Here is an 18,688-nt window from a genome sequence, read left to right as displayed (position 1 = left end):
TTTTAGCTGTAGATGATTTACGTATGTTAATGTACGAAGTATTAAAGCTTTGATACGACGGAAGCTGCTCCTCACAGTCCAAAATATAGGATCTGAAGATCAGTGAAATGCCAGGATGATCGGCGAAGCTAGATGAAACTAACTCTCACGCAAGCGAACGCATAAGATGTTTAAGTGGGCCCTTTGTTTACATTTAACCCTATTTTCGCGGAGACGAAACAGCGTCCTGTCAACACTCGCCGCGCGCGAGGTGAGAATGGTGCCACGCGCCTTTTGAAAAAAATAACGCATGACACAGTCTACCTGACACACCCCTTTGAAAGATTGATAGGATGGAACTTACCACAGTAAATCTTCGGAACCCTTGGGAGAGTTGTGTGGTTGTCATCGGAGACCGAGGGCAAATCCTGTAGGTTAGTGAATTATTTTTCAAGTTCTTCGCCAAACCAGCAACAGGGATCGTCGTTGGTAGCAAAGTTAATTAGCATCAACGTTTCTAAGTACCTTACTTGGCAGGAAATGGTTTAAAATTAGCTTTGGAAGACAAATTAAGACCTTTTCCGCTACGAGAGCACTTAGGCTTCTAGACAGTAAACATGATACACTCGATGCAGGATTACTACCAAGACAAAAATTCGCTTTTGAAGGTGTTTTATTCCTCACACTAGTCATAGCAGCTGATTCAGTCCAATCAATACTGATCTGATGAATGTAACATTAATGATGTTTTAAGTTTATAGACTTTAAAGTTAAAGCATCATTAATGTTACATTCATCAGATCAGTATTGGATTGGACCCAGCATTAGATGTAAGTCGGACGTCTTAGTCTTTCTTCTTGGAGTGGTGGCGGACTGACTTGCACTTCTCGTTAATCCAGTGGCAGACATCTTTCCGAAACTTCTTACTGACCTGGTCCACCCCCTCGATCACCGCCATGAAGTCTGAAATCAGGATCAGGGGAAATCGTCACAATGATAAAACCTTTAGCCCTACGGTTTAAAAACAATATAGGGACAAACGTTACTTACATCATTATGTTTTGTTCACAACAGAAAGCATCATAGAAAAGTTGTACTAGGGCTTTATTGGTTGGCTTACTTACCTACGATCGCATCTACCTTGGCCCCGTCTAGTTTTCCCAGATCCTTCCCCATCCCAACCGTGCTGTTCCCCACCATCTCAGGCACGTTGAAGATGTCGTCACAAACGGCCCGCACCTTACTCGCGAAGTCTTTCACATCTTCCGATTTTCCCTGGACTTGCCGATAGGTCGACGTTAGAACCGAAAACCCCCGGCCAATGGATGTCCTGGAGACTATAAGAAAAAAAATACGAACTAATTGTAGAAAACACATTGACTTCTGAACACCAGGTACAACATCAATGAAAGTAACATTTCACCCCTGGTTTGTTGTTCAGCATGCCGAACGCTGGAATAAATCGGGACTTACCCCCAAAAGTACATCGATTTTGTAACTTTAAGTCCGCTGTTCATAATATTGCCCTTAACAAACACAAATGAATTTCCTCGCTCTTGCAGAGTTAGTTTTGTGTGCCTACGGCCATGACTGGATTCTGATATTCTTTAAGATTTGCCGTACTGATACTACCCTATGGATAGTTTTGTTTGTACCGCACTTTTTTACCTCTTGGGCCTTGTGTCCCAGTCGTCATGGTGGGGCCACTTGCAGCCGCAGATGGAGTGGTGCGGACGGAAGGGGTAGTGACGACCTGAGGGGTGGTGGTGGTGGACGGGGTGGTGGTGGTGGAAGGGTGGGTGGTGGTGGTGGAAGGGTTGGTGGCGAAAGGAGGGGTGCCGAAAGGGGGGATGATTCCTCCAACGTCCTCACTGTGGCTATCAAAGGCACCATAAACGGTCTGAAGTCCAGAAGCCACATATGAGGACGATGGAGGACTCAGTTCGGACCGGGACTGGACCTGGGTCTGGGACTAACTCCAGGTCTCAGTCCCGGACTTGTCCTGCAGGAGGGCCAGGAAGCTATTGTGGGGGGTGTAGCCAGGGGTGTGGGGAAACTGCTGGCCTGGCTGAGTGGTGCTGACGTCTCTGCGCTACAGTGAATAACAATTAGGAAACAATTATTGATGCTGGAAGGACTTGTGGTGGAAGGATAATTGACTACTTTGATACTGAATGGCAATTATTTCAAAAGCTTAACTATATCGTTTGAAAACTTTATAAGCAGCAACAAACGTTCTGTATAACCACCTGATAACTGTTGTCACCTTTTAAATGCTTTCGAAATAAAGTTTTAAAAGCCGTAAATCTCTAGTGCATGGCGTCTGCAACGTGAGAAGGTGTCATCACTTACCTTCTCTCTTCTCGTTAGCCTTGACACAATGAATGCCACGTTATCTTTTATAGGCTTCAGTTCGTCCTTCAGGATGCTCTGTAAAAATATTGAGCGTAATAAGTCTCTGAGCAATTAAATATCGCTGTCTTAAAAGTCGTGACACATTGATTGTAAATAATTATGTCTTATTATAGGACGGAACCCGGTGTCAAGCCAAATACATGATCCTGCCAAATACTTGACTCCAACACTACTTGGGGGTTTCCAATATGTTTCCAATACACACTGACCATGTATTTTACAGTTTGACAGTAACGGTGCTATAGATAAAACAGTACATTGTCATTGTACGACCCGCAAGAGGCTTACCTTGTGTACTGTTGTCGGCAAGTTTAGGGTATCTTGTGGGCGTTTGATTTTTGAGATGGCCGCCCGTAGGATGGTGAGACGGGTCCGTCTCTGGGCGGGGTACAGGCTCACCTTGTCACCAAGCGCCCGGAACGCGGCTGCTAAGTCCGCGTTCCTCTTGGCGTGCCGCTCGTTCTCAGATGTCCTGCAACATTCTCCACATCAGGTTCTTGGATTGTTGATAGGGTAGGCTGAGATGTTGTCAGCTGGATTTGTGCAGGTGACCACTCTTCCACATACTCCTTCATGCTGTAGAGGCATGTAGCAGCTGATGTTGCGTGCCGCTAGCTGCAGGTGGTGGCCGGTGGTTTTCATTGCGTGGATCTTTCGTGTGCCAGGAAGTGTTTTAACCTCTGGGCGGCTTCGGTTTACGGCATCCTTGGAGATCAACAGAAACTCACGCTTTGAAAGATGTTTACCCTTGCTGCTTTTTACAATTTTTGGTAAAACTGTAAGCCTCTCTTTACAGTAGTTAAACAGGTCTGTAGCATTGCAGATGATGGCCTTCCCACTGACTACAGCCTGGTAGCAACTTCCCTTCACTACGGCACCCAAGCCAACACACACGGACTTTCCGTGGCTGGTTTCGTGGAAGTTGCGCATGATGTGTGGCTTTTTTTTACAGACATGTCGTAGAATGCTTGTTTCCCCTTATATTGAGCTGCACATCCATCTGTTAACTCATGCAGCTGCTGAATGGAAGTGCCAAGCTCCTTTTCAATGATGTTGACTGCAGCTTCTTCGAACGCCTTGACACCACTTGCATCTTTCTGATGGTCATCAGTAACTCCTATGATGGCATGTTTTACAAGCAGTGTCTCCCCTTCTGCCTCCTGCTTGTAATAGGCCATCATTGGATGCAGGGTGACCTGATTCTGGTCGAAGAAGGCTGACTGTACCTCTTGCTGGAATCTGCAGGTGTAGCTTTCAGCATAGTCCATGCATATGCAGGCCTCTTCTTTCTTCAGTGTTTCAATGCATACCTTTAACTGGTCATGTTGCCAGTTAGCCCTGAAGACATGGCTGGGCAAGCCTTCCAGATTCTTCTTGTACTCTTCCATGAACTCGCGCAGTGAGGTGTTTTTTTGTCACACAGGACACCACTCTTCCCCTTGTCTGGTGTTGTTATAATGTTGATGTATTCCCATGTGTTCCATGTAATGACACTGTCCTCTCTTCCTTCCATCACTGCTTTGTAGTGTTGCTCCAGATTTTGTGTTCCGCAACTCCTGCATGTTCTCTTCAAACATGATGCTCTGGGATGCTTGGTTTCATACTCTACACAAAGTGACATTGATGACATGCTGTTTGGAAGGAGTCTGTACAAATGTCAGTGGCACGGGTCTGTTCTGGAGCCATGAGAGGCACTAAACACGAGAGCGTCTTAGCCGAGGTTGGATGGGATAATTTGACTGACAGAAGGCAAGAACATAAACTGATCCAATTTTGGAAAATTTTTAATGGTCTTGCACCACAGTATTTACAAGATCTAATTCCATCACGTATTCGTGATTCTGTTCCATACAACCTTCGCGCCAACCAGAATTTCTTCCCTATTGCCTGTAAAACTGAGCCTGTACATGTAAGTATAAAAAATCATTCCTAACCTCAACTATTTATTTGTGGAATGATCTACCCCCCAATATCAAAGCCTCTCTCACGATCAACATCTTTAAAAATGAGTTGGATTCACTATTCACTAGACCGACAAAACCATTACTGTCATGATCATGGTCCAAGACACTCCGCCGTTCATTACACAAGGCTCCGTCTTAATTTCAGTCAGTTAAACTACCATCTATTTCACTTTTTTTGTATTGACTACCCTACATGTACATGTGGCTATCATAGTGAAACAACTGAGCACTACTTTCTACATTCAATTTTGTAAACTCTATTCCAGTCAAAGAAATCTCTTTCTAACATAGTCGAGTTACAGCACCTCAATGACAGTTCCCTATGTTTGTTACTTCTTCGAGGGTCCACATCACTTTAACACCTACAAAACTGCAATTTTTGATGTAGTTCAAAACTTCATTTACTGTACGGGTAGATTCTCATAATTGTTAGATCACCAAGCTGTCTTGTTTGTATTTATCTTTGCATTCTTTGTAAGAATGTGTTTATATTCGTTGTATGTTTTTGAGTAGAAAGTATTATATAAGCAATTTTTGCTTTTTGCCTAATACTCAATAAATCTATGGGAATGAATAAAATATTTAGAGTATACACGTCAGGGACGCACGGAACTAGAGTTGGACAAAAGACACCTTCACACAAACAGCATCTTATAACCTTGATAGCATATATACCTGATTTTGTGTTTAAGTGTAATGAATCCACCAAATTCCTTCCTTTTTTATTTTTGTTTTCAATAAAAGAAAAAAATTAAATGTTCAAATTTACGTACTCAATTTCATCATTAAGGCACCTTTAAAGGGTATGTCTGTACCTACAGTACAATTAAGTATTAGTAGACCAATAACGATACTGCATACGTTGCGTGTTGCGTTGTTAGTCATACAATCAATATGGCATTTACAATATCAGTTAACTATATAATGATGAAACTAAGATGATAGTATACACATTCTAGTACACGTCATTTTACACAAAAGACAACATACGACTTTTACAATATTTTCTAAAGTGTTTTATGCAACCATGGAAAGCGTCTAATTTATTTTAAAAATTGTAGCATTTATTATTTTTTTCTATTAAAGGTGACACGTTATAGTACATGACATAATCAATAAAGGATCGAAACAAGTCTCTAGTTATCTTGATTCTTTAGAAAATACAAATATTGGTTTCAATAATTAAATCAATAACAACTTACAAATCTGAACTTTGTTGTTTACAAGAAGCGCTATATACACCAAAACTCAATTGTATATTTCCTCCAGGTTACAACTTTGTAAATCAATAAATGATGCAGGTCTGTATATACGACCAATAGACAACTACATGCCAATTTCAGCAGTCGTTTTGATATATGTTTTTCAGTGTACATGTACTTATATGACTGCTGCTTCTTATCACCTGGCTGGCAAGAACACGACATCTTGGGCATTTTTTTTCTGTTCTGCATATATGTTGCATTATAAGTTGACTTATAAGGCATAAATTAACTCTTCCTAACATAGAGGCAGGTGACACATTCTCCTTTTTACCAGAGATCCATGTTTTGTAGATGGACGACTTTATTGACAGCGGCAAACCAAACTGACCCGGTGATCTGCACTGGCTCGCAGACTGGTAACCTGACGGACCCGCGGAGAGAGAAACGTGCCCGAGTTCAAACAGTCCAGGAGATGGGCTCTCATCTTGCTCTCGTTGTACCTGACCTGGGTCACATCCGTCCCCATCGCGATGTCTATAGCCCACGCTATGGTAAACAGTCCGCATGTGATTTGATTTATTAGGCTGATAACACATATGTATGCAGCCAGGACTGCCCAACTAGCCGGAGGCTATTATGAAGGGCTAGCCCTCACAACAATAACATAAACAATTCGGAACAGTTAACAGTGTCAGTCACAATTCAGATAGGTATACAACTGCATAACAGATGTTGTGGCCAAGCGTTAACAAGCTAGAATATCCGGCCTGGTCGTCGTGCGTTTACTACAATTACATTTATATGTCAGGTTAATATACTATTACATAACAGATGTTGTGCACTATATTTACATTGTCAATACAATATTATTCTATTGAACTATTTACTAAGTAGTTGTCATCAAGTATTTATCAAGTATTGTCCATAGTTTCTTTTTAAAGGAGCTGATGGAGCGGGTTGTTCAAGTTTCGCTAGGGAGAGTATTCCAGATAGTTATAGCTGAAATGTTCTCTGGGATCTGGTGGTTCTACAAACGGGTATGGATAAGTGTTCACTATTCCGTAAGGGATACCGGGATTCTGTGGCGGACGCTCGCGCTCGAGGTAGCAGACTTTGCAGGTGTGGAGGACAGCGACCGTTCAACAGTTTGTACATGGTTACTGCAGTGTGAAACTTGCGTCGAAACTGGAGAGATGGTAGAGACAGTTCTGTGTAGAGACTATTGTAGGAAGGGTATGGGATCCCAAAGTGACCACTGATAAGCCTGGCTGTTTGGTACTGAACAGATTCTAAAGTCCTTTGGTCACGTAAAGTGAGGCCAGCCCAGACAATATCCGCGTACTCTAACGTAGGTCTTGTAATGGTGATGTACAGCCGGAGCAGTAAGTTTTGGGGAATTTTCCTTCTTAGGGCACATAACAGTCCTGAAGAACGTCTTGCTTTGTTCGAGATGACCTCGATGTGCTGTGACCAGGACAGGGTATTCGTGAGAGTGACACCTAAGTGTTTGTGGCTGGTGACAACTTGCAGTACAGTTTCGCCTAGGGTCACAGGGGGAATCGGTTGTGGTAGAGTACGAGTTGTAATGAACATGACTTTGCACTTGTCTATGTTAGCTTCTAGTTTCCATGTAGAAAGCCAGGTCAACACAGTACTCAACTCTCGGTTCAGTGTTGCAACTACGCGATGAACAGAATGATGGGAGAATGACAGAGATGTGTCGTCGGCAAATAAGTTGGCCAGACAATGTGTACGGCTGGTGGCAAGGTCATTGATGTAAAGAATGAAAAGTGTTGGTCCTAGGACGGAACCTTGCGGTACTCCGGCTAATGGAGACTTCCATGTAGACGTTGCACCCTGGATGACCACTCGTTGTTTTCTGCCCGAGAGGTAACTGGAGAACCAGTCATGCATAAGTCCACTGATTCCATATGATTTTAGTTTGGACAGAAGTCCTGCGTGCCAAACCTTATCAAAGGCTTTCCGAAGGTCTAGAAATACACAGCCGACTATTTCTCCTTTATCCATTGCATCAGTCCACTCCTCTACCAGTCGAGTCAGCTGGAGGGTTGTATTGTCAAGTGGTCGAAATCCGCTTTGGTTGTCAGTTAATATCCGGTTGACATGAGCCGTTAAACGTTTGTTAACAAGTGTCTCTAGAACTTTTGAGACTGTGCTAAGCAAGGATATGGGCCTGTAGTTGTTTGTGCAGCTGCACACATGGTACTTTGACTGTCAGAACGTCGGTGGCCATGTTGGAGACTGGCGCGTAGCACTGACATAACTGCTCCTCCAACAATACATTTATTGGGGAAACTGTTATAAACACTGAGATGTCCACCTATGAGGGACGAGAGTACCCAGAGGAAGAGGCCGGTGTGGTGAATCTGTAGGCCTTCTCCGGGTACCCGTGTGTATGATGCGCTGGATTCAATGGCGAGCTCTGCGTGCATGAGGCTTGTCGGGAGTTGGGGGTCAAAGGGCAGAAATAGCAGAGGCTGGAAAATTTTGAATTCACCAATTTCACACTTCCCATAATGCCCAGTAAAAGTCACGGATATGACGTATGACCACCCTTCCTCGATGTAATATTTCCAACAAGTTCTACCGACAAACTGGTCAACTATATTGTTTTGAGTTATTTATCTAGTATAAAGCGCATGCCGTATATGCATTTTTGTTAAAATCAGAGAAAATGACGTACCTTCTATCGTTCTACCTTCTACCGAAGACTCTCCTACTCGCACGGTGCATTGCGTAAATCCGCTTCTTACGTCATATCCGTGACTTTTACTAGGCATTATGGGAAGTATGAAATTGATGAGAAGACAAGTTGCTAGAAGACAAGTACTAGTTGAAGTAGGATTGCCAGCCCATTAGTAGTACATGTATATAATATCAGTGCATGTAGTTTGCAGAGGAATACTAGAATTAAAAGTTTTGTAACCATCACCATTCCGGTACAAGTCAAAAGTAATTATTCTCGTCAGCCAATTTTGGACTTATTTTCTGTCCCAAACCCAACAATCAGGATACCTTCTGCTAAAGTAAGTGTTTTTAGATCCCCAAAACTGTGGATGCCCCCCTCCCATTTGGCCTGTTGCTACAGGTTTGTTAGAAGTACAAACATGTACATTCAAGGAGCTAATTTGTTTTGTCTTACCACTCAAGAACGAGTCTTTTTCAGCACCACGCCGCCGCCTTGGCAGTCGCCATTTTCGTTCCCAGTCTCCACCCATGGAACTGCAGCCGACGCACAGTACGGGACAAGTATCCAAGCGCAAGTCTACGCCGACTGAACACGCACCATATATTAAATTTTTACAGCCTCAAAACCGACGTATTCCTCTAACATTTACCACAGGTTCCATCTCGATGCCATGTACAGAACATCTCTGCACCTTTCTCTATTATTGTGTCCGCCCATAAATACGTTATGTTGTGCGGCCTTAGTGTAGACCTCTCCTTCGTGCTGAACTCACCATCAGTTCCATGTATTAAGTATAGCAGCATGTATCAAGTATTGCAGCTTGCTTGACACAACAGTACACCCATGGAAAAGCGAGGGATTGATGTATCTTAGTACACATTGAAGCGTGTATATCAACAAGATCTTTATTTCATCAAGTCACATACATTTTCTGAAGATTAAGAAAAAGTAACAAGAGGGTTTACCTAGGGAGGGAAAACTTAGCCTAACCTTACCGAGAGAAAACCTAGGTACCTGTCAGGCCAGGCTACCACAATATCAGGTATCATTTCTTGCTGAACAAGGTTTATAATGTAAAATGCCAATACCAATGCCATTCACGCAACATGATAATTCTATAATGTATGTCTGTAATGTTGGTATGTAAATCAAGAATTGGAAAAAAAATTAAAAATGTAGGAATCTTGTTTTTTTTTAGCCCGCCATGTTTTTTTCGCCCTATCACATTAGACTTGGAGTCTGTTGAGGATGTCATCCATAAAATTTACTTCCTGTGGCCTAAGTGTCAGAAAAATAATAAAATCATTGTTATAACACTTTAAAAATAAAACATAATTATTTTTTCTGACATTCTACTTATTTTATCTTATATGGTGCACCCCAATTTTTTTTGTGCACCTACTTTTTCAGGTTGGGTACACCAGTGCACCTATTGCCAAATATGAATTTCGAGCCCTGTAGTACATGTATGTAATTTTGTATTTTGCAGACGAATACTTACTTCCACATACACAGTAATTCATGATATGAAATAATGTTGCGGGAGGAAATATTAGTTTATGGTTGATCATAAGATGTCAGGAATATACGTTTATTCTTACTATGTGTTGAGCCGAAGAAATTTACTTACTACAAAGCTATAAGAATAGTAGTTCTATCTGCTTTCTATAATACGTCGACTACTTCAGCTAAATTACATTTTCATTACCTTACTTGATCTATCTAGCTGCCCTACTTAAAGTGCACATGACACAAAGAAAGTCCGTAAAATACATACAAATATCGGAAGTGTACAATATAGTCACTTGAAGTTTGTTCCAATCATGATGACTGTGAAATTGAGCTTGTACGGCCTTCTAAAAGTGGATTTTTGGAGACTCTCTACCAAGCTTCCCAATCGCCCACTTCGGGCATCTCTATTTGCATATCTGTGTTTTATTTTTGCATTTCTGTGCTTTTTCCTGAGCTGACATCACTGGGTGACATCAGCTCAGGAAAAAAAATAGACATGCAAAAAATAAAACACAGATATGCAAATCGCCTGCCAGTACTGACTTGTTCTGACTTTCCAAGGCAGGGCATTAAAATTTCGATTGTAACAGGAGAACCGTGCATATTTATTGTAAATGTGTCTGTTAGCCAGGTAATACTGGTAAGACTGAATGCCCAAACTGTCTACACCACGAAGACGGCCTCATTACCCAGTAAGGGTACCTAATGCCCTGGATTCAGGTGAATATTCAGGTGAATAATACTAGTTATGTCAATTACAATCAGCTAAGGTCATATTTTGGTGTCATGTGCACTTTAATATATGCATCAGTGGCACAGTGAGCAGCAATTGGTAGACAGTAAAATCCCGGAGACGGCCGGTACTTCCCACGCCACTGGTTGGGTAGGGGACGTACTCGTAATTCGGCCCATCCCACACGTACAGACCGACCTGAAACCATAAATGTGACAAGGTGTCATCAGATCAGCAGATAGAATACGTTGCATTATATAAATCTACATTAGAAGCACCTACCTAGCCTACTGGTTAACTTGTAATCCAGCCGTTTTAATTGGGATATACTAAATCAAACAAGAAAAGCTTTTGAAAAAAAGCTGGTCGGGGCGCACATTGAGGTAGAAACACGATGGTCAGATTTGGGCCCAAAAGTCCCACTCCGCTACTATGGAGATCGAACTCCCCGAACTCGCGAATCTTGTTCGATATGACGTCATTCGAATAGAACGGGCGTTCGATCCAGGGTTACCCGCGGTCATTTACAGTAAAGCCGCTACAACCGGCTACTTCAAGCCTTTTTTACTTGTGAACCAAGGAACAGGAAAAATCCACCTTTCCACAAATATAAACCGTTTTCAAAACATTACATCTATGCCGTGATTGTATTGTGGATATGTGACATGTAACGAAGCTAGTGCCGTCATCGTGGGTGACCTTGAAGTTCAGAATTTTTGTTTACGCTGTTATAAAATCCAGGTCCCCACATCCAAGTAGCATAGCACGCGTGCAAACATGGTATTTTAACCACTCCCAAAAATCGTTCATATTACCTCATTGAGGGCTTGCTTGGAAGAGCAATGATTTCCGCAGATTTCTGTCTTAGGGATTTTTTAAATATGGCCGCGATTATGAATTATCGGTATTTAAAGTTGAAAAACTGCGTTTTTAGCTCTTTTTTTGGCTGTAATTCGAGTTTTAGTTAAAAATAAAAAATCCTAAGACAGAAAGTTTAAATTTACTGTAATATTTCTAAAAATAAAAAAATCAAACCTTATTTTTTATATTCGGGGCCCCTTAAAATCAGTTGTTTGGTTCTCGTGAACACATTTTAAAATCCGAAATTTACCTCATTTGGAAGCAAATGCACACAAAGTTGAGCAAAGGCAGTGGAAGAATAACATTTGAGATTAACAAAATCACTTGTTAAATTTTATTTTGACGAGTATTTACTCTCCAATTACTTTTGTTTATTTCTAAATTTTAGCCGTTATATTTGGTCCGGCTGAAATAATCGGTCCGGGTACCATATATGGAGCGTGGGAACAGGAAGTGGGCGTGGCTCGAAAAAGTACGAAGGCCCACAGGATCAAAAGCTTATCACTACACACTGCGACACGTTATTTTTATACAATACACGATTAGCTTGACTTTTACTAACTTCAAGAGGGAAGATTAGTATTACCGTTTCTGATCCGTCTTATATTAAACTTGTTCTTTCCTTGATCTGTAAGTTTTTCAAAACGCCTGAAATAAACGGTCCGCCCTCCTGAAAATCGCAATGTTGCCCTATAATATCTTATGAAACTGTTTTTTCTACTATATCATGGCCGAGGTAAACTTGTCTAGTACAATCAACATCGTTGTTCTTGACACTGAGCCTTAATCTCTTAGATACTAGGGGCGGACCGTTTATTTCAGCCGGACCAATTATTTCAGAACGCCTGAAATAAACGGTCCGCCCTCCTGAAAATCGCAATGTTGCCCTATAATATCTTATGAAACTGATGTCATCCACACCGCTACGCCAAACGACCCCTGTATGATAGGCACTCGTGTACATATACCTGTATGAAAGCAGGGAACATCTCCTGTGCTGTAGGTACGATCTGGTTGGGCGGCAGATCAAACATGTTGTATTCCCAGTAACTTTGGGACCATAGCTCGATGGCGTAAGAGTGAACAATCCCTGCCTTTTCGTATGCCCAATCTAGAGAAGTGCCAGACAAGTTGGCTATAAAGGAAAATTACAAAATAAGATATTTAAACATCTCAAAGCACTTTTTTTCATCTTCAAAACAATTGTGTCATACGCGTACGTTCATATGTCTCTAAACCCTCCTTAAGGAGGATGGTAAAAGATTTTGTTTTCAAAGACCGAGCTCCATGTTACAGCCTGGCATTGCTTTACTTTTGAATGATAAATAGCCTGGATTTGGATTTAGTCAGTGATTATGGTGTCTTCAATTTCAACCTGAAGCCAAACAAAGTTCATAAACCTCTATGATAAAATTTATACGTACCGTAATAAAAGTCAGATAAACGCCCATGTTGGTACTGTTTGCCATGCACTCTTTTGATGGCTGCGATGGCTATTTCTGCCAGCTTCACCTGCAAGGAAATATAGAATTATGTATTTATCTTTAACGAAGGAAAACATATTGTTTTTGCTACTTCTTCTTCCCCAAACACTGACCTCTGACCTGGTCAATGACCTAATTGTTAACGTCTCTCACCATGTGACCGACTGCTGTTGGCCATGATGTTGCAATTTTATAGTAGGAGTAGGCATGTCAAACTTTCCCGCTCGGGCATTGGAACGCGGGGGCGCGCGAGGCAGTAAATATTTTTAAACTATCGTTAAAAATCAACCGTTTGTATTATGCCAATAAAAATCGTTATCAACAATGTATATGATGTCAGCTATCGTGTCATTGTATTTTTAGTTGAAAATATGGATCAATAAAGGAGCTAAAAATCAGCAAAGTTGAAAAAAAGAGCCGAAAATCAGCCCCGTTCGGACGCCGCGAACGCGGCACGCTATTTTGAAGCCGCCGGGCGGAGACTACTTCTTCCACTCAAAAGCCACAAACCGCTCGGGCTCGTAGAACTCTGGGAATGATTTGATGTGAAAGGGCAGAGTTCAGGGTTCACGACGGCGGTGGGACAAAGTTGATACGTCATCGCTGGCGGGAGGTATGAGTCGAGAAGTGAAGCGTCCAAAAAGTATGTGAAAAATTTTGTTTTTTTTTAATTTAACAATTTTGTCCGCCCATAGCAACAAATATAAACACCTTGTGGTTATGTTGGTGTAGTTTTTGTTTCATTTGAGGCGAGTTTAAGCTGTGGGTTTAGCGAAACATTTTGTTAGTTTTTCCCGGCCGCCGGAAAAATGGTGCGTGCAATGCGCGCGGCGGGCCGTGAGGGGAGGGGGGCGTGAGATCGCGAACGTTGTCGGTTTAATTCAACCTATAATCATAGTTTCCGCTGCTCTTTAGTAATATATTTTAAGCGTAAGTGTGTTACACTTTTTAATTTACGACAATGTGGCATATTTTGGACGAAAAAAAAACTTTAGCCGGATCATGAGATCGTCGTAAAGTGTTATATTCAATGTTATGTTTTGTCCATCGTGATCAATATTTACCCAGCCCCTGATGTAGATATTTTTTTTTTGTTTTACTGATCCAGCTTTGAAGAAAAAATATCAAATTTCTGGTTTCTGATGTCAGATACCAAGGCCAAATCTAGTAACCTCACTATTTATTTATATTGCCAGTTGCATGGTTGATTTCATTTTTTAAAATCTCAATTCAACAAAGAAAAGTGAATCATCCTGAACATTTTGAATGGCTATTGTTGTTGTTGTTGAATCTATTACTCCGCTCACTCTTGTCAGAAGATGGTCCCATGTGATTGTCTTCTTCCTCCTGTGCATTCTCTCTTCTCTCTTGTTGCTTTTTTCCAATTGGTCGTCTTCATGTTCAGTGGTGCTTTCCTCTTCTATTCTTTTCTTGTTCGTTTTCTTAGTTTTCTGTTTTCTTTTTCCATTGGCTATTTATATATGGCTGTACATGTTATATGAAAGTACACAAAGAGACTAGATACTAATTACCTAATACTGACTACCCATATTTTATTTTATTTTAGTGGATGAAGAAGAGACAAATGCAGGAGAGCTGTGCAGAAATGCAGGATTGAGTCTTACTGCACATGAAACTGGCAGCTGTCAAGTTGAGCATGACAGATTCACAAACGGGCCAGTTTTGGAGTTGTTTAACTTTGTCAACAAGACTGGACTCAGAGAAGACACGAGAGTGAAGTGGATAAAAAAAGTGGATAAAGATTGTAAAAATACCATCTTTATGAAGTAAATTTAGCTGTAATTGTAACATCCATAAATACATGCACTAAAGTAGTTAGTGTGAAAATGCAATTTAAAGGATATATAAGTATACATGTATTGTAAAAGGCTAATTAGCATATTGTTAATTGAAATAATTGTTAGTTAATCAAGAAATGAATATTGAATATTACAGTTTGAATATTACAGTTTGCTAATATGTCAACATGTTACTATGACAATTTTATTATATAAAAGAAAAGTGACATGTATCCTGATATGTATATAAATGTTGGTAATTAGGCTCATTTGCATATTTTGGTATTTAATCATCCTCATTAAAATGCTTTTTTTACTTCTAAAGGGAATTTAGGACCACAAAAATACCTTGTTGCTATAGAGCTCTGTTCACAATTTGTATCTTACCTGGGAACCTCGTTACCTGTAAAAATGATGTAATTATGTAATCATTAGCCTAATTAGGAAAAAATATGTAAACTTTTGTATGTAAAAAGATGAAATTAAAGACCTTTGTGGCAAATTGTTTGATCCTAAGATGCTGAAAATTTGAAGATTGTAGCATGAAAACTTTAAGAGATACAATAAAATGTATGTCAGATATTGTTGATTTATGGTCTCTTTTGGTGCCATGACTAATTAGCTTATTCCCATAGGACCAATACTTAAGCATCTTCCAATGAAAACGTCAAAATCATAAACTTTGAAAAATTCTAGAAAATCTCAACTTTGTCCAATTTTTATGCGAAATGAAGCATTCTGACCGGAAAAATCTACTCTATAACATGGAATCATTTTTAATAATCCTTGGCACCCCCCTATTTTTAGTGTGACATCCCTAGTAGGAGGGATTTATACTCCTATCTGACCATGTCTTTGAATGTATCTAAGTAAGAATTAACAGGGCATACCATGTGTGAAGGTAAACATTATGCATTTGCTTTGCAAGTGTTACCATCCTAGTCTGATATCTTATTACATTCCCTGATGTGTAACCTTCAACAATATAAATTTGTCTTAACATGCGGTGAAAATAATGATACAACGAGGAAGGAGGTTGTGATTGAAAGAAGAAAAAGAACGAAGAGTATTGTAAGAAACTTCTTAACAGGGACGGGGGGGATATCTACTTCCGATGAACTTTGACCCATTGCCGACGTCACGGGTGAACACAACTACATAATCACGGTATTTGAGCTAGAAAGCTCAGTGATTTGATAGACACTTTCGGTAATTCTTTGAGTTGGACGTTTCACCATGTATATTTTACCAACTCAAATGGACATGCTAATTTCGATGGGGTTAACTTACATGGTCTTCGTGGTCGGGGGGGATTTTTGTTGAGTTGTAGCCGTACGGGTACAGCCAACGTTGAGCGTAGGAGTGGAGTGTCAGATAAGCCTGTATCTCCCCCCGTCGCTGGAGGATGAAATCCGATATTCCTTTGGTCTCCGGCTCTGACAGTGGAAACGGGCCACGATATTCGTCGTGACAATAGTAACAGGTCCTGCAAAACGCTATGTAATACAGAATTAAATACAAAATGTAACTAGAAAGGTAACATTTGCAAGGCAAATTCATCATGTTTACCTTCGCAAATGCACTGCTCTGTTGATTCTTAATATACATATTCATATATATGGTAACAGGAGTCTAAATCCATCCTACTATAAAATTACAACATTATGTAACCTAACACCAGTTACCATGGTGACAGACGGTTTGGTTCAGGTCAATGACCAGATCAGAGTTTAAAACGGAAGAAGAAGAGACATAGGAAACACAATATGCCTTCGGTAAACATAATTAACCGTTGTAATAAATAATTGTGCAGTCTTTGGTGAAATATAAGTACTCCGGATATTGTGAATAGATCTTTATAATGTTTTGTTGCAGGTACGTGTCGGCAAAATGTAGGGCATAGGCCCCCCAGTGGCTTTCCATGGTACAACAGCCATTTTCCCAATATCAGGCCAGGTTGATTTAATTATATGGATGGCATCCTGTAGAAACTGATGCAAGCGTGCGAATAAAAAAGTTTGGTCAAAAAAAAAGTTTCGTTCAAAAATATGAAATCTACGTGGTCATGAAGGTTGAACAAATGTTTGTTTGTTTGTTTGTTTATTAAGGAAGCTCCCATTAGTGATATCATATATCCATCACTATTCTTCCTGCAGTCCTGTACATAAAATCCAACATTATACACATTTAACTACTATCAAGAAGCTTATCTTATCATCATAATAAAGTAAACATTAAATGATACATTAATTAATAATATTACATCATACAATTATAATAAAAACAATTATGTACTAGCTGCAGATGTCAGAGAGATCAGAGGTCATGAATTGGTACATAAAAACAAATGACACAGAGTATGGGATTACTCTTCAAATTCATATCTTTACATTTTGGTTTGATTTTGGCATTATACGACATTGGTATCGGTTTCAAATACTAGTATCATTTTGCAACTTACGGTATATATTTGCTCATATGCAACGTACTGTTTTGTACGATTTACAGTATGGTTGTAATTTTTTTTGGGGGGGGGCTGCCGAAACTTCCATGCGCGCGCGAATGTCATCCATATAATGAAATTAACAAGGCCTTAAAGTGCACATGACACCAAAATATGACCTTAGCTGATTGTAATTGACATAACTAGTATTACCTGGCTAACAGACACATTTACAATAAATATGCACGGTTCTCCTGTTACATGCGAAATTCTAATGCCCCGCCTTGGAAAAGTCAGAACAAGCCAGTACTGGCAGCTGATTTGCATATCTGTGTTTTATTTTTGCATGTCTGTATGTTTTCCTGAGCTGATGTCACCCAGTGATGTCAGCTCAGGAAAAAGCACAGAAATGCAAAAATAAAACACAGATATGCAAATAGAGATGCCCGAAGTGGGCAATTGGGAAGCTTGCTAGAGAGTCTAAAAAATCCACTTTTAGAAGGCCGTACAAGCTCAATTTCTCAGACATCATGATCGGAACAAACTTCAAGTGACTAGATTGTACACTTCTGATATTTGTATGTATTTTACGGACTTTTTTTGGTGTCATGTGCACTTTAATAATACTCACGTTTCCATTGTACGTCCCAGTTACGGTTTAAGTCTACGCCAAGGCAGGTGCACTGGTAATGGCGTATCGGGGTCCTGTCCTGGGTTTCTGTGCAGTTGCAATCACAGCTGCAGTTTTGGCCCATGCCTCTCTCAGTGCAGGTGCAGCTGCTAAATGCAGGGTCAGCTTTCATATCCTCGCACCTGTTGCTATAGACGGAGGTAGACTTTCTCCACATTCGGCTCTGTACCAAGGTAGACTGGATTTAGATATTATGTGAAATGAAGCACAAAATGACATGTGCCTGATATAAAATGTAAGCTTCCCTATCAACTCTTAAAATGATTACATGATGTACATGTACTTTGGGCGTCCAAGCAGCAGGACTCTAACGTACTGGCAATGGAACATTTTTTATTTGGGTCATAAAATTTCATCGAGAAAGGTTATTTTGATTATTACATGAGACTTCAGACGTTCAGGAAGGATAGCCTCCTGTCATGCTGTCACCAGCCGACAAGCATACACACAAACCCACAGACAAACCAAGCCAAAACAATACCCAAAGATAAGCTGATTTTGAAACATGACATAAGGCCACAGCAAGTAATTTTTATGGATGACATCGGTGCGCGCATTCATTTTTGCCTGATTTTGGGAAAAAACTTTTGGGAAAGAACTTTTGTTGCCTTCTGACAGCGGTGAACATGCCGAAAATGGGCAAAGATGTCTGTTGCCATACCAGAAGGTGGATGGCAGATAAACATGAAGAGAGGAGAGAACAAAAGACTCTGATTTAACCCTATCTAGACCGGGGGGGGGGCGCTAAAATGCTCGCGCCGACTTGCGAACGACTTGTACTAGAACCACCAAACTTGGTGACTTTTTCATAAAATATTGTTGGCAACATTTTANATCAGTGGAATGAGATGATTATTTTTGTGTTGCCATGGCAACGGGTTTCTGATGGGCA

At 40.5% G+C, this 18,688-nt stretch overlaps 1 pseudogene; it reads right to left on the bottom strand.

Moving 5' to 3' along the window:
- Window positions 1–10,361: 10,361 nt before the first annotated feature.
- Window positions 10,362–18,688, bottom strand: part of LOC109470874 — a 16,536-nt pseudogene continuing 8,209 nt past the window's right edge.

The sequence above is a fragment of the Branchiostoma belcheri genome, unplaced genomic scaffold (assembly GCF_001625305.1).
Source record: "Branchiostoma belcheri isolate BF01 breed outbred unplaced genomic scaffold, Haploidv18h27 scaffold238, whole genome shotgun sequence".
Taxonomy (NCBI): Eukaryota; Metazoa; Chordata; class Leptocardii; order Amphioxiformes; family Branchiostomatidae; genus Branchiostoma; species Branchiostoma belcheri.
The sequence above is the reverse complement of the archived record's forward strand: the minus strand, read 5'-3'. Positions and strand labels throughout refer to the sequence as shown.